We start from the raw sequence: 12,418 nt of genomic DNA on the forward strand, positions 1-12,418 counted from the left end.
ACCCCAGAATATTTGTCCTTTTGTATCTGGCTTATTTCACTTAGCTTAATGTCTTCAAGCTCTACCTTTTCATTAAATGTTTTTATTTATTTTTAAGAGAGAGAGAGAGAGAGAGAGACAGAGCACAAGTGTGGGCGGGGCAGAGAGAGAGGGAGACACAGAATCTGAAGCAGGCTCCAGGCTCTGAACTGTCAGCACAGAACCTGGCGTGGGGCTCGAACTCACAAGCCGTGAGATCATGACCAGAGCTGAAGTAGGACACTTAACCGACTGAGCCACCCAGGTGCCCCACGCTCCACCTTTTTAAAAGCTGAACAATATTCCATTGTGTGTGCATACCCCGTTTGTTTACCCTTTCATTCATCGAAGATTCCCCCCCCCCCCCCCAGTTCTTTCGTCATCAAGAGCTTTTGCTCAGTTTGGAACTACCTTCTCTGCCAAGGGTCACCAAAGTCAGATGCAGTATGGCACCCGGCTGGCTGGTAACATAAATGTCACAAGCAGGCCAAGTGGAAGGCAGTTGTTCAACAGCTTGTATTGGGCCCAAGAATGACCCCTATCTAGTTATACTAGCTAAGTGGTTCTCAAGTTTTACCGGGCATCTGCATCATGTGGAGAGCTAGTGAAAACACAGATTGCTGGGTCCCACCCCCAGAGTTTCTGAATCAGTAGAGAGTCAGGAATTCTGATGAATAATTCTGATGCTCCCGGTAATTCTGATGCTGCTGGTCTGGAGAGCCATTCTACTTTGTAATTTTAACTCATTGCCCAGGCCAAACAAGACAGCTTGCAGGCTGTAGGCCTCTTCCTAGCAGAGGTCAACATCCTACCCTGGCCACCTTCTGAATGGTGAAGACCTGCCTTGGGAAGGCTTGACAGTTTGGAGGCTCCTACTTTTGGCCCAAGATAGTGTCAGGAACTCCTCTTGGCTCAGCCACTGGAACCTCCTCCGTGTTGGTTACCCATGTTTCGTTCTACTGGGCCTCTTGAATAAGATGACACTACTGGGCTGGAGGGCAGAGCTCAGAGTGTTGGGAGAATGCACAAAGACACTGAGCCTTTGACCCTTTAGCTTTGGGAGCATTTCCTGTTTGCACTCTGTGCCTGCCGGTGGGGGGGACTCAGGCAACAAAACATGACCCTTCCCGTAGAGGATCCCCTTGGGCCTCTCACCACCCCCTGCCTGCATTGCCCGTCTGTCCATGATAAAGGCTGTCCTCCGCAGGGCAGAGCACATTTGTCTCTTTTAATGTATATTTAAAAGGTATTGATAGCCAAAAGGGCCGGGGGGACCCATGCACAGCCCTGCCTTGGCAGCTGGCATTTTCCCGTGTAAAGGCTTCTTTCTCCTTCGCTCCCAGAAGGCCAGACCAGGAAAGGGCCTTAAAGGTCATGCGACCCAAACCCTTGAGGCCAGAGAGGGAGGTAAGGGTCACAGGGTCACTACCTCAAGCAGGGGCAGAGTTAGTCCTGGGACCCTGGTCTTTCTTACTGGTGCATCTTGCCAATTCAAGGACATACCTATGTATGAGGTACGTGCATAGGTAGAGGTACATACATACCTGGAGGTCTCAGTACCTTGGCTTTTTCTTCTTTCTCTTTAGTGTTTTCACCTCCACCCCAGCACCTGCCCCTGACGCTCCCTCTGCTTCCTCTCAGCTGCCCCGCCCTTCCCCCCAGGCCCTTGTGCCTCACTTCTTGAGTTCATCCTGCCTGAGCAGGACATTTCCTCGCGGCCTCTGACTCGGTCTTTCCTAGGGCAATAGAGTGAAACTGTCACGCAGGCCCTGACGTCCTACCTGGAACAAACACTTGGCTTTGCGTATCAGCCTGGTGGCCTGGGTCTGTGGTCCCAGACGAATTCTTAGTTATTAATCCCCTGCACCCTGCTCTCCAGCCACCTGCTGCTGGCCTGTTGTCTCCCGCGCTGCTGTACCTCTAGGCTGTGCACAGGGCCTGAGATGTAATTGGGACTCAGTGCGATTGTGGAGTCATAAGTGGGTGCATAGATATGCTTTGTTCCTTCCCTTGATTTGGATTTGGGTGTCTTCTTGGGAACTCCAAATCCGACCTTACAGGGACTCATGCTTGAGCGAGTGACCCATGTCAGTGGGATCTTAGGCCCTTAGGAGGCGGCCTGTGCCACAGGGTCCCTTTCTCCAGGCCCCACCTAACCTTCATTTGTGGCACACTGACTAATGCCAGGCACCTGCTAAGTGATTCACACCCATTGTTGATTCTCTCAGCAGCCCCTGAGATGGGTAGGGCCATCTTTATTGGTGTTGAGAGGTTGAGGGACTTTTAAGGGTCTTGCCTTAACTAGTCCTCGGCTCCCTCCCTTCCTTGGCTTTCTGGAGGCTGTTCTTGAACTGAGGCTTGAGACAGTCACTTCCTTCTGGTCTGGAGGGGTAAACAGAGGCAAATCACCCCACGTGGAAGGATCTGGCCCTATCTGGGGACTGGGCTGTCTCACCCCTCTTCCCAGGCCTACAGCCGGCCTCTGGCGGGCGGGCCTGGGCATGACGGTGCCCCTGCTTGGCAGGGGAGCGAATCCGTCACCAGGGCCATCCTACAGCCGCCTTCCCTGAACGAGTCTGTGCAATTCCATGTCACTTCACACTCCTCCTCCTGAGGTCTTCTCATCGTAGCCAGAGTTCTCATGTCGTCAGTTTAGCCTAACAGCGTGTTGGAAAGGTGAACCCCAGATGCCTCAGGGTGCGCCCCTGCTCCCTTCTGCCCTTCCCACCCTCCCCTCTACTGCCGCCTCTCCTCGGAAACTTCCCTAGGTCAGGGCAGTCACACACAGCTGTCCCCTGTCTTTGTCCGGGGGCTCTGGTGTTTGTTTGAGGCTCTGGATTGATGCTCACAGACCAATGTTTTTGGTGCCAGGGAAGTGCTGATACTTCCGCTTTGCTGAGTTGCACGGTCCTTGTTCCGGGCCCCCCTTCGAGCTCCCCCTCCTCATCTGTGTTTGCCGGCACAGGAGCTCGTGTTCCCATCAGATGAGTCAGGGGAGAGATCTTGGAAGAGTAATTAATTTGAGCAGATGCGTGTCAGTGTCCTAGGAAATACAAGATGTCGGTACAAACCACCTGTGCTTGCTCTGACCGCAGAGCTCCAGGAATGCAGGTGGGCCCCTCTTTAGGAAAACCCACTAGGTCAAGGCCGTTTGCATCATCAAAAAAAAAAAAAAAGTCACTTTACAGAAGGATTTGCTGCTAGGTTCCTTAAAATTGGAGCTCTGTTAGTTTATGTAACTGGTTTACAGGTCATTAAGTACTTGACAGAGAGGCTTTAGGGACCGAAAAACTTTATGTTCGAGCTGAAGAACCAGTGCCAATTACAGATTCTTCAGAAATGAAGCATCTCAGAGATTGTGCGTAAGCCCTTGGGGACATGCTGTCTGGCTCGCCAAAACATGGCCGCACTCACCCTTTTAGAGATGGTTGCCGGGGATTCCTACAGAAATGTACCTGTTTTTCTTTAATGATGGACCCTGCGCTACTTTCCCGATTGATCCCCCCCTCAGCGCTACATCCCCTGGAGGCTCTTAGGGGTGGGAATACCCCGCTGAAAATCAGGGTTCAGTTCCTGACCTTAGAAGATTTTCCTGTAGTCTCCTGCTTCTCTAGTAGATTCCCGCTCTGCTGCCCAAGGCTCCCTTGCTTACCTTCTCTCACTTCGGACCTCCCTGCTCCCCTCCCACCCCCCCCTCAGGCCGAGCCCAGCATCTCTCCGCAGAGGATGCGGACCAGAGCCTGCTCCAGCTCTGCCCCTCTTCCTGGCCATGAGCGGAGTCGTTGGCACACTGGGCCCAGCTCCCTCACCTCCCAGTCACTCTCCTGCCCGCTTCAGTCTGACCTCTGTCCCCACCTCCCCTCCCCCCTGGGCAGGTCACCGGTAGCTTTCATGTGGCCCGGTCCTCCCACGGACCCTTTGCTCATCTTGGCTTCTCAACAGCATTCGGCACCCTCTTCTGCTTGGAGACACTTTTTCCAGGCTCTGGACACTGCACTCCCCTGGCTCCCTTCCCACCCCCCCCTTGTGCTTGTTCCTCCTTTCCTCTTGTCTAGATATCGCTTCTGCGCTGTTCTTGCTAGGTGAGCACACCTGTTCCCAGGCACTAAATACCATCTATACAGATGACTTCCAGATTCCTCTCTTGAGCTCTGATCTTGCAGTTCCTTCCGTGTCCTTGGATTTCTCATTCAAATGTCCTACAGGTATCGCAAATGTGTGTGTGTGTGTGTGTGTGTGTGTGTGTGTATATATATATATAATCCCCCAACAACCCAAATGCTTGATTTCTTTCCCCAAATCTGTTTCTCCTTCAATCGTCCCCTGTCTCACGAAATGGCGTCCAGCAGTTTGCAATGCCAGAAACATGGGTGTCATCTCTGACTTCTCCCATCTCTCACCTCCCATCTCCTATCCCGTCACGTCCAGCCGGGGTACCTCCCGCATGTGTCTCGAATTTATGCCATCTCCCCTACCACCCATCAGTCCAGGCCACCATGTTCTTTCCTGACCTAGGACAGTAGCCTCCTCCTTGGTCTCTCTACTTCCGCGTTTGCTTCCTGTCCTTCCCTTAGCACGGCATTTTAAAAACATAGGCCATTTCATGTTACTCCTCTGCTTAAAACCCTTCAGTGGTTTTAAGGATAATGAATAAAATCCCGACTCCTTGCTGTGCCTTATGAGGCTCTGTATGATCTGGCCCATCCTTGTAATTATCCAGCCTCAGCTTGTGCCCTCTTCTTGATTTGGTTGTCCTCCAAACAGCCATTTCCTCTTTCCTCCCCTCTTCCATTGGAGCAGAAGCCTGATTGTGTTCACACAGAGGGGATTTTTTCCACGAAAGTGGTGGTGGTATTTTCAGGGGAGATGAGCCCTTCCCTCCACCTCCGTGCCAGGAGGGGGATCATGGTAAGGCCATGACTTCAGTGCCAGTGATTGGTTTCATGGCGGGTGTGTGATTGGTTCTGTGCCTTGGGACTCAGGGAAATGTCTACCGGCAGCTTGTAGGAAAGGCGGGAGATTTGTGCATGGAGTTGTTGCCTCCATGGCACCCTTCCTGCTTCTCAGATGCTGGGTGAGGATGTGGTCCTGGACACCATGAGGCGAGACGCTGCCAGTGCCGAAGGGGTACAGATGGGGGAGCAGGTCCTCGAAGACATGATTAAACTGCAGAATCCAGCCTGTAATCAACAGTCTCCTCTTGAGTGGGATAATACATGTCTTTACGGTTCCGGCCACTTTTCGGAAGGCTTTCTGTTGCTTACAACTGAACCCATCCTCACTGATACTCTTCCTCCACTAGCTGTGTCAGCCCTTGGGCAGGCCACGCTCTTTCCTGCCCCAGCAGGTTTGCACATACTGTCCCCTCTGTTTGGATCCTCTCTACCTGGTCGTGGCCAGCGCGTTGGGTCCCACGTTGCCTCCCCATCCAGATTTTCCTGCCCCTGTTGTTTCTTTGTCTCTGCTCTGATGAGTTTCGTTGGTAGCCTCTAGCACATTTTGATAGTATTTCTTGTGTTTTACTCTTTTCTTCCCGTCTAGACTGTGAGCTCCATACGGGCGGAGACCGTGTCTCTTGTATGCTACTTTGGCCCAGCCGCCATGTACAGTACATCACGGAGAGAAGGTCCTCAGCTCCTGTGTTCACTGATCGCGTGAATGGAAGAACAGTCTGATCCATGCTAATTCTCCCACCTTTGTCTTCTGCTACTCAGTGACATCTCACACTTTGTACCCTAGCTGTACTGCCCTATGATATTATAGTTTCTAGAATGTTCTCTAGTCTCTTTCTCTCTAGACCTCTGCATGTGCCTGGCACAGATCTTTCTTCTTCTCACGGATACTCCCAACACTTCCGTAGGTCTTGGCTGAGATGCAACCTCTTCCCAGAGCTTCCCTCCCCAGACCATGTTCTTCCAGGATGTTGTTCTGACCCAACAGAGCCCTTACTGGTTACCACCCTGGTAACCAGTAGACATAAGACAATGTGGTGAGTGTGGGCAAAGGGGCTGTGGGGACACGGATGAGGGAACGGTGAATTATGCCTGGATAGTAGGATATGGGGAGCCAGGGAGAGCTTCAGAGATGAAGTAGGGAAACAGCCGGAGTAGGATTCCAGCCCACAAAGTTATTTCCAAAGAGGAAGGATGAATATCTGTATTTATGTATCTTTGTTTATGTCTGGGTATCTGTGTCTATAGAATGTATAGAAGAAGGGGCCAGGGTAGGGAGGTAAGTGGATGGGGGGGTGGAGTCTGAAAAGGGGCTTCAGCAGCTAGACATGTGTTCCATCCAGTTTCCTCCTCACCTGGTGCTTCTTTATGTGTAAATACTGGGACGGGGCATCGGAGGGTGGGGGGTGGGGGGGGTGGCAGTTGCTTCAGGACCTTGGCTTGGTCAGGGACTACTCTCACACAGCTGAGAACACACCAGCCCCACGCCAGTCCAGCCTCAGGTGACTTTGTTCCTACAGTCCCTGGTCGCCAGAAGCATCTCCATTCACCTTGGAAGGCTGACCTCTTTCCTCCTGGGTTCCAATCTGGTTCTGCTCCTTAGCTGCTGGGTGACAGGGTGCAAAGCCCCTCCCGCTGTGACAGGGTGATGATGCTTCCCAAGTGGGGTTCTTGAGAGGACTCAGGGGGATGCTGAAGCATGCAAAGCACTCTGGGAGCTCCGTGATTGCTAGATCCCTCCTTGCTCATCCCCTTCTTGGCTGGCTCTACCCAACAGGTGTTGCCCTCTCCCCTGCTCTTGCCTCAGCCCTCCAACTCCCTCAGCTGAACCCCATGGCGGACAGCAGAGTCTCGGTGTAATGTGAAGGCAATTTCTTTCGCTGCTTCTTTTTAAACAACAAAAATCAAATTGCCTCTCCGTCGTACTTGGCTGCCTCAGCCGAGCGCCTTGCCAACATTTTACATTAAGGGATCTGCGGGGGTCCTCCAGGTTGTGGGCTGTGTGTGTTTTGCCTATTTGGTGCGGCTCCCACTTTGTCTAATTTCCTGGTACAGTGCAGCATGCTAATTTTTTTCTCCTCAGGTACGAGAGGAAAAGGGAAATTGCGGCTCTGGATGAGTCCCTCCTCAGCGGCCTCCGTGCGATGCCCCCAAAGTCGTGCTGTAGCCCAATTAGAAACCTGCTTGGCTTTTAGGAGCCCGAGTGCCTGCCGACGAAGATTCCTATTCTGGGCCCTAATTACCGCTTGATGGAATGAATAAAGACATTGTGTTTTCTGCATTTTACTTACAGAGTTGCTGATGCAGTGAATGTTGGATGAAACGTCTCTTTCCTCCAAAGAGATTAAAAACCAAGCGCCTCAGCGACTGATCCAAGTGGCTGTCTTGGCGACAGATTCCCTCCTGCCCCTGTGTGGCCCTGCGGTTTAAGCTGATCTGAGGTCAGGGAGCGTGGGTCCTAAGAGGGACCTGTGCCTGCTACTCTTGTGTGCATCAAGGTGGAAGGACGCCTTGGCCGTCTAGTGTGGCTGAGTACAAAGGAGACGAGGACTTATGGAGCGTTTGCTGTGTTGTCCAGGGTTTTCCCATCCATTCTGTCATTTCCTTCTCACAACGACATTTTGCAAGAGGTTGCCAGCCCTATTGTGAGGGTGAGAAGCTCGGAGGCCTGAGGCCACACACAGCTAGCAGGTGGCAGAATGGTAGTTTGAATTCAGCCTTCTGGTGCTGACTTTATGGTCTTTCCTCACTGGCTCCCGGACACTTCCTGGCCTGCTTGGTCCGGTCCGCCTTAACCCTGAGGGAACCAACCAATTCTTTTTCTGAAGAGTGGATGGCAAAGCGTGGTGGTTAAGGTCCGCTGTGTAACAAACCTCCCCCCAATTTAGTGGCTTAATGCAACAAACATGGGGTGCCTGGGAGGCTCGGTGGGTTGAGCGTCCGACTTCAGCTCGGGTCACGATCTCACGGTTCGTGAGTTCGAGCCCCGTGTCGGGCTCTGTGCTGTCCGCTCAGGGCCTGCTTCGGATCCTCTGTCTCCCCAACTCTCTCTGCCCCTCCCTTGCTCATGCTCTCTCTCTCAAAAAATGAACAAACACTAAAAAACAAGCAAACATTATTGTTTTTCACAGCTCTGTGTTAGCACAGTTGTTCTTTGGGTGTGGACTGACTTGACTAAGGCAGGGTCTGGGATGGCCTCACTCGGTCTCTGCTGGGGCAAACACTGTAGGGTCTCCCCCTTTCCCAAAAGGCTATTCTAGGCCTCTTTTTCCATATATATTATAGGTGGATGTAGACAGAGACATCGGTACAGATATCCATCCTTCCTCTTTGCCCGTAACTGTCAGTGTGAACCCTATATTTACTCGTTCATGAGGCAGTAGAAGGTTCCTCGGAGCAGAAGAGGGACATCCTAATGGACAACCACTTTTAGAGCTTCTGTTATTTTATGTCAGCTCATATCTGGTTGGCCAAAGGAGGTCACACGTCCATGCTCAGATTCAAGAGGTGGAGAAGAGACGCCTCTTAACTGGAAGGGCCAGGGAGCCCCATGACGAAGGGCATGCGTCCAGCAGTGGGAAAGCTGTGACCATTTTGCGATCTCCCGTAAAGGGTAATGTTCTTCAGAAGGCTGTTTCTCGATTCCTGGTCCTGCAAACTAAGGGCTTGGAGAAGGGGGCCTTATGGACCCTCTGTATCTGGACAGGATGTCACCAAGGCTGTGCCAGACAGGTGTTTCTTTTCTTTTCTTTTTGTAACGTGCAGAGAATGAGAAAACAGCACCTCCCTTTGGTAGTTTTTCCACAGCCTCATAACTGGCCATTATCTTCCATTATTTTTTTCTTTCTCTGGACCAGACGCTGGAGAGTCCATGTTTGGACTTGGTGGTAGGGCCTGTTCCTGCTCCGTGGCTTGTGGCTGCAGGCATGATGGAGGGGACAGCTCTGAGCTCCATGCCTCATCCTTTCTCTGGGGCTCATTTCTCCGTCTGAATTTTACATCTTTCCACCCCCGTGATCTGGGAGATGCAGACCGGAGAGTTTTAGGCTCACTGAGGGAGGGAGAGGTTCAGAGGAATCAGTGCGGTGATCGAGTCTCTATCTATCTTGCCAGCTCCATCTCAGATCCTGTATTCCTGGCCCACCAGCTCTCTCCGCCAAGGCCTCCAAGGCCGTAGTGACCGGTTTTGGGAGTAGAAACCGCTCTCATCAGAGATTTGTGGCCACCAGTTCCAAGGCAGCCTGCCTTCGGCACTTTGGGGGCGTGGGCTTCATTTCAGGGTTGCTTCTGAAGCTCTCCTTCCAATAGGGAGAGAACAGGGCAGTAGGAGGTATAAGCATCTTGGGCCTTTCCCAAGCTGCACCTTCTTGGGATCTGTTACTCTGAGAGCAAGTCAAACACAGCAAGGCCCCGAAGGCCTGTGACCCAAAGGTGAGAGGCTTTGGGGCTGCTGAAAACTGTTGTCTGGTTTTTGGTTTTATCCTTTCTGGCCTTGGCTCGAGCACCTAGCACAGGGCCCAGGAGAGAAGCTCCAGAAGGGAACTGGAATTCACCCCTTGACCCCTGTGCAGGTGGCTGAAGCCCTCTGGCAGAAGGTTCTGGGGAGGACGGTGTTGGCAGCTCCCATTTAGATGGAAATGTAACTGGTGGAAGGGGGGGGGCGGAGAGGTGAGACCCTCAGTGTGGGGGCCCTGAGGCTATCTCACCAAAGGCTACACTGTTTGCTCTCAGAGGAGGCTGCCTCTCTGGGGGGGGGGGGGGGTGGTGGAGGGGGGGTGGGAGTGGGTGGGGGGGGGGGGTGAGGCACCCAGCCCCTCCTGGCCCCAGGCTGACTCCTTAGGCACCTGTACTGTCAGCCTTTATGGGTCGCTCAGAGCCTAGAGAGTTTTGAAAAGGTGTTATGAGGGTGGGTTTTTTTTTTTTTTCCCCTTTGTCTTAAAAAAAAAAAAAAAGATAAAGTGTTTTCCTGCAAATGAAATGTCAGATCAGCTTTGTTGGCCCAAATGGCAGCCTTCCAGAAGCAGTGCCTCAGGCTAACCCGGGGAAGGTGGGGTTCCCACTCTCGGGCCTCCCCACAAGGCCTGCCTGGTTCTTGTCTGTTCCTTCAAGAGGGCTGAGGAGCCGTGGGTCTTCATTTTGCTCCTCCCCTCGGGGCTGTGTGGGGATCCCCTTCGGGAATGTTTTGTATTATGTATTAAAAGTGAAATCGGGGGAGGGGTAAATCTGTCGCTTGCTTCACATACCCAGAGAGGTCGGGGACCTGGAAAAAATAAAAAAAAAGATCGAGGACTCACGAGAACTCACCCAGCTCCCTCATTTTGGGCCAGAAGGGCCTCGGGCAAGTGACCGGATTCGAATCACACAGAACATCCTCGGCAGTTTGTTTAAAGATCAGATCCCCATGTTCAAGGGGGAGGGAGGCCGTAGCGAGGAGGGGAGGCTTTTTCCCCTTTGCTGGCGATTTGCAAGCAGCTTGTTTCTTAATTGATTGTGTGTGTGGTGGTGCCTTTGTTGTTGTTGTTGCTGTTGTTGGAATCACTCCCAGAAGTAAAGGGGCTGAGATGAGCAAAATAAATAAGGGATAAACAGGCCCCTCGCGTGGGGGAAGCGGAAAGTAAAAAGCCACTGAGAGTTTGGGGTAAAACTGACTCCAAGCTGAATGGGGCACAACTGAAGCCGGCCCGGATGTGTTCTTCATCCAGAGTTAATGAGACGGAAAAATAGCAGCATAAATGATGCAAACCTAGGGCGCGTTTCCATATTTTGTTTTCTGCTACCGTGGGGCTAAGGGGTTGGTGTTTTCTTTAAACGTGGAGCCCCGGGCTTGAGGTGGGGCCCGACTTTTGCAGGCCCCTGCAGGCCCAGAGGACTGAAATGGAACTCTAGCCTTCTGGGCCATTGATCCTCGCCTTTGATTTTGCCTGGGTCCCTGCCACCCAGCTCAGGCACCCGCCAGGTACCCTGGGGCCGGCTTCCGTCTGCTCTCATCCTTCTCTTTCATCTGGGCATCTCCTTAAATTTCCAGCTCGCACCACTTATGGTATTGATCCCAGAGCTCCTGAGGGCCAGCTCCATGCAGATTGGCCCCTCCTCTCTGGGTGTTACCTTTGACGGGCCGTGGACCCCCCACTTCCGGTTTCTCTGTAATGATGAGGGTGTAGGAAACATCCTTTTGCGATTCTCAACTGGTAAGCATTTTTGCTTCCTGGGGCCAGTCTCCATTTAGTGGAGAAAATAGAGCTCTGTAGGAATTGATTACCACCCTGCTGACTTCTCACAGGCCGGCAGCCCCATTCAGGGACTGCTAGGCCCTTTCTGGGATTGGGTGAATGGCCCTAATGGGGACTGCCTGAAGAGGAAGGAAGGGACCGGCTTGGCATCACAGCCCTTTGGGGCGAGCATTGATAGCCCATTTTGAAGATGAGAAAATAAAGGCCCAGAGAAGTGAAGGAGCACATGCCAGTCTTTTTTTTTTTTTTTTTTGAATTATTTATTTTTGAGAGAGACAGAGCATGAGCAGGGGATGGGCAGAGGGATACAGAGAGAGAGAGAGAGAGAGAGAGAGAGAGAGAGAGAGAGAGAATCCCAAGCAGGCTTCACACTGTCAGCACAGAGCCCAAGATGGGCCTCGATCCCACGATCCATGAGATCCTGACCTGAACTGAAACCGAGAGTCAGATGCTCAACCGACTGAGCCACCGAGGCACCCCCTTACTGTGTTTTCATTAGTATTTCGTTAATACTAGAAACGTGCCCACTGTGTTCAGTGCTAGCTCTGATAAGAGAGGTTGAAGGCAGAAGAGAAGGAGGAAGAAGGCTGAGGAATGATTTTTGACTGGGGACTCTCCAGAGCTGAGATCACAAATTGGGGGCAGGGGGGTTGGGTCCCATGGGCAGACTTGCTTTGTCCAGAAATGCCGTTCCTTTGAAATGACTTTGAACATCTTTGGGCAGGGAGGCACTTTCCAGTGAGGCCACAGGCCCACCTTTTCCCGCTGCCACCTGCCTGCCCAGGTCACACTTAACTTTATTGGCTTGGCTGGCTCAAGAGAGTGATTCTACACATCTCTCCCCAATTCCGCGTTCAGTGACATCAGGTTGGTAGCTTAAAATTGGCCATTTTGGGCCTACTCACAGCATAGATATCAGCAAACACTGCACATCAGAGCTTTTTATTTATTTGAGTTAGTTTATCACTTGAAAGCTGGTGTACCTGCACCCCACTATGGATGGGCTTTCATCACTTGCTCTAAAAACCTCTCCCAATTTGTTCTAGCTTGTTTACCTAAGTTAGTTTATTTAATTCGGTCTCATTTTCTTCTCTCAAAAACTCTGCATGGGGGATGTCATTGATCCTATCTTGAGGACAAAGAAATGCCTGTAGGGTAGGGCCAGAGCTGGGATTAAAAGATAAGTCCTTTGCCTTCAAGTTCAATGCCCCTTGCCGG

The 12,418-nt window shown here is 52.0% G+C and overlaps 1 long non-coding RNA gene across 1 annotated transcript; it reads left to right on the top strand.

Moving 5' to 3' along the window:
• The first annotated feature begins 369 nt into the window (after nt 1-369).
• Nucleotides 370-7,256, top strand: LOC123380367. Its single transcript, XR_006586043.1, has 2 exons — nt 370-6,007; nt 7,054-7,256. It is a non-coding gene; the product is annotated as an uncharacterized LOC123380367 (long non-coding RNA).
• The last annotated feature ends 5,162 nt before the right edge of the window (nt 7,257-12,418 follow it).

The sequence above is a fragment of the Felis catus genome, chromosome D1, assembly GCF_018350175.1.
Source record: "Felis catus isolate Fca126 chromosome D1, F.catus_Fca126_mat1.0, whole genome shotgun sequence".
Lineage (NCBI taxonomy): Eukaryota > Metazoa > Chordata > Mammalia > Carnivora > Felidae > Felis > Felis catus.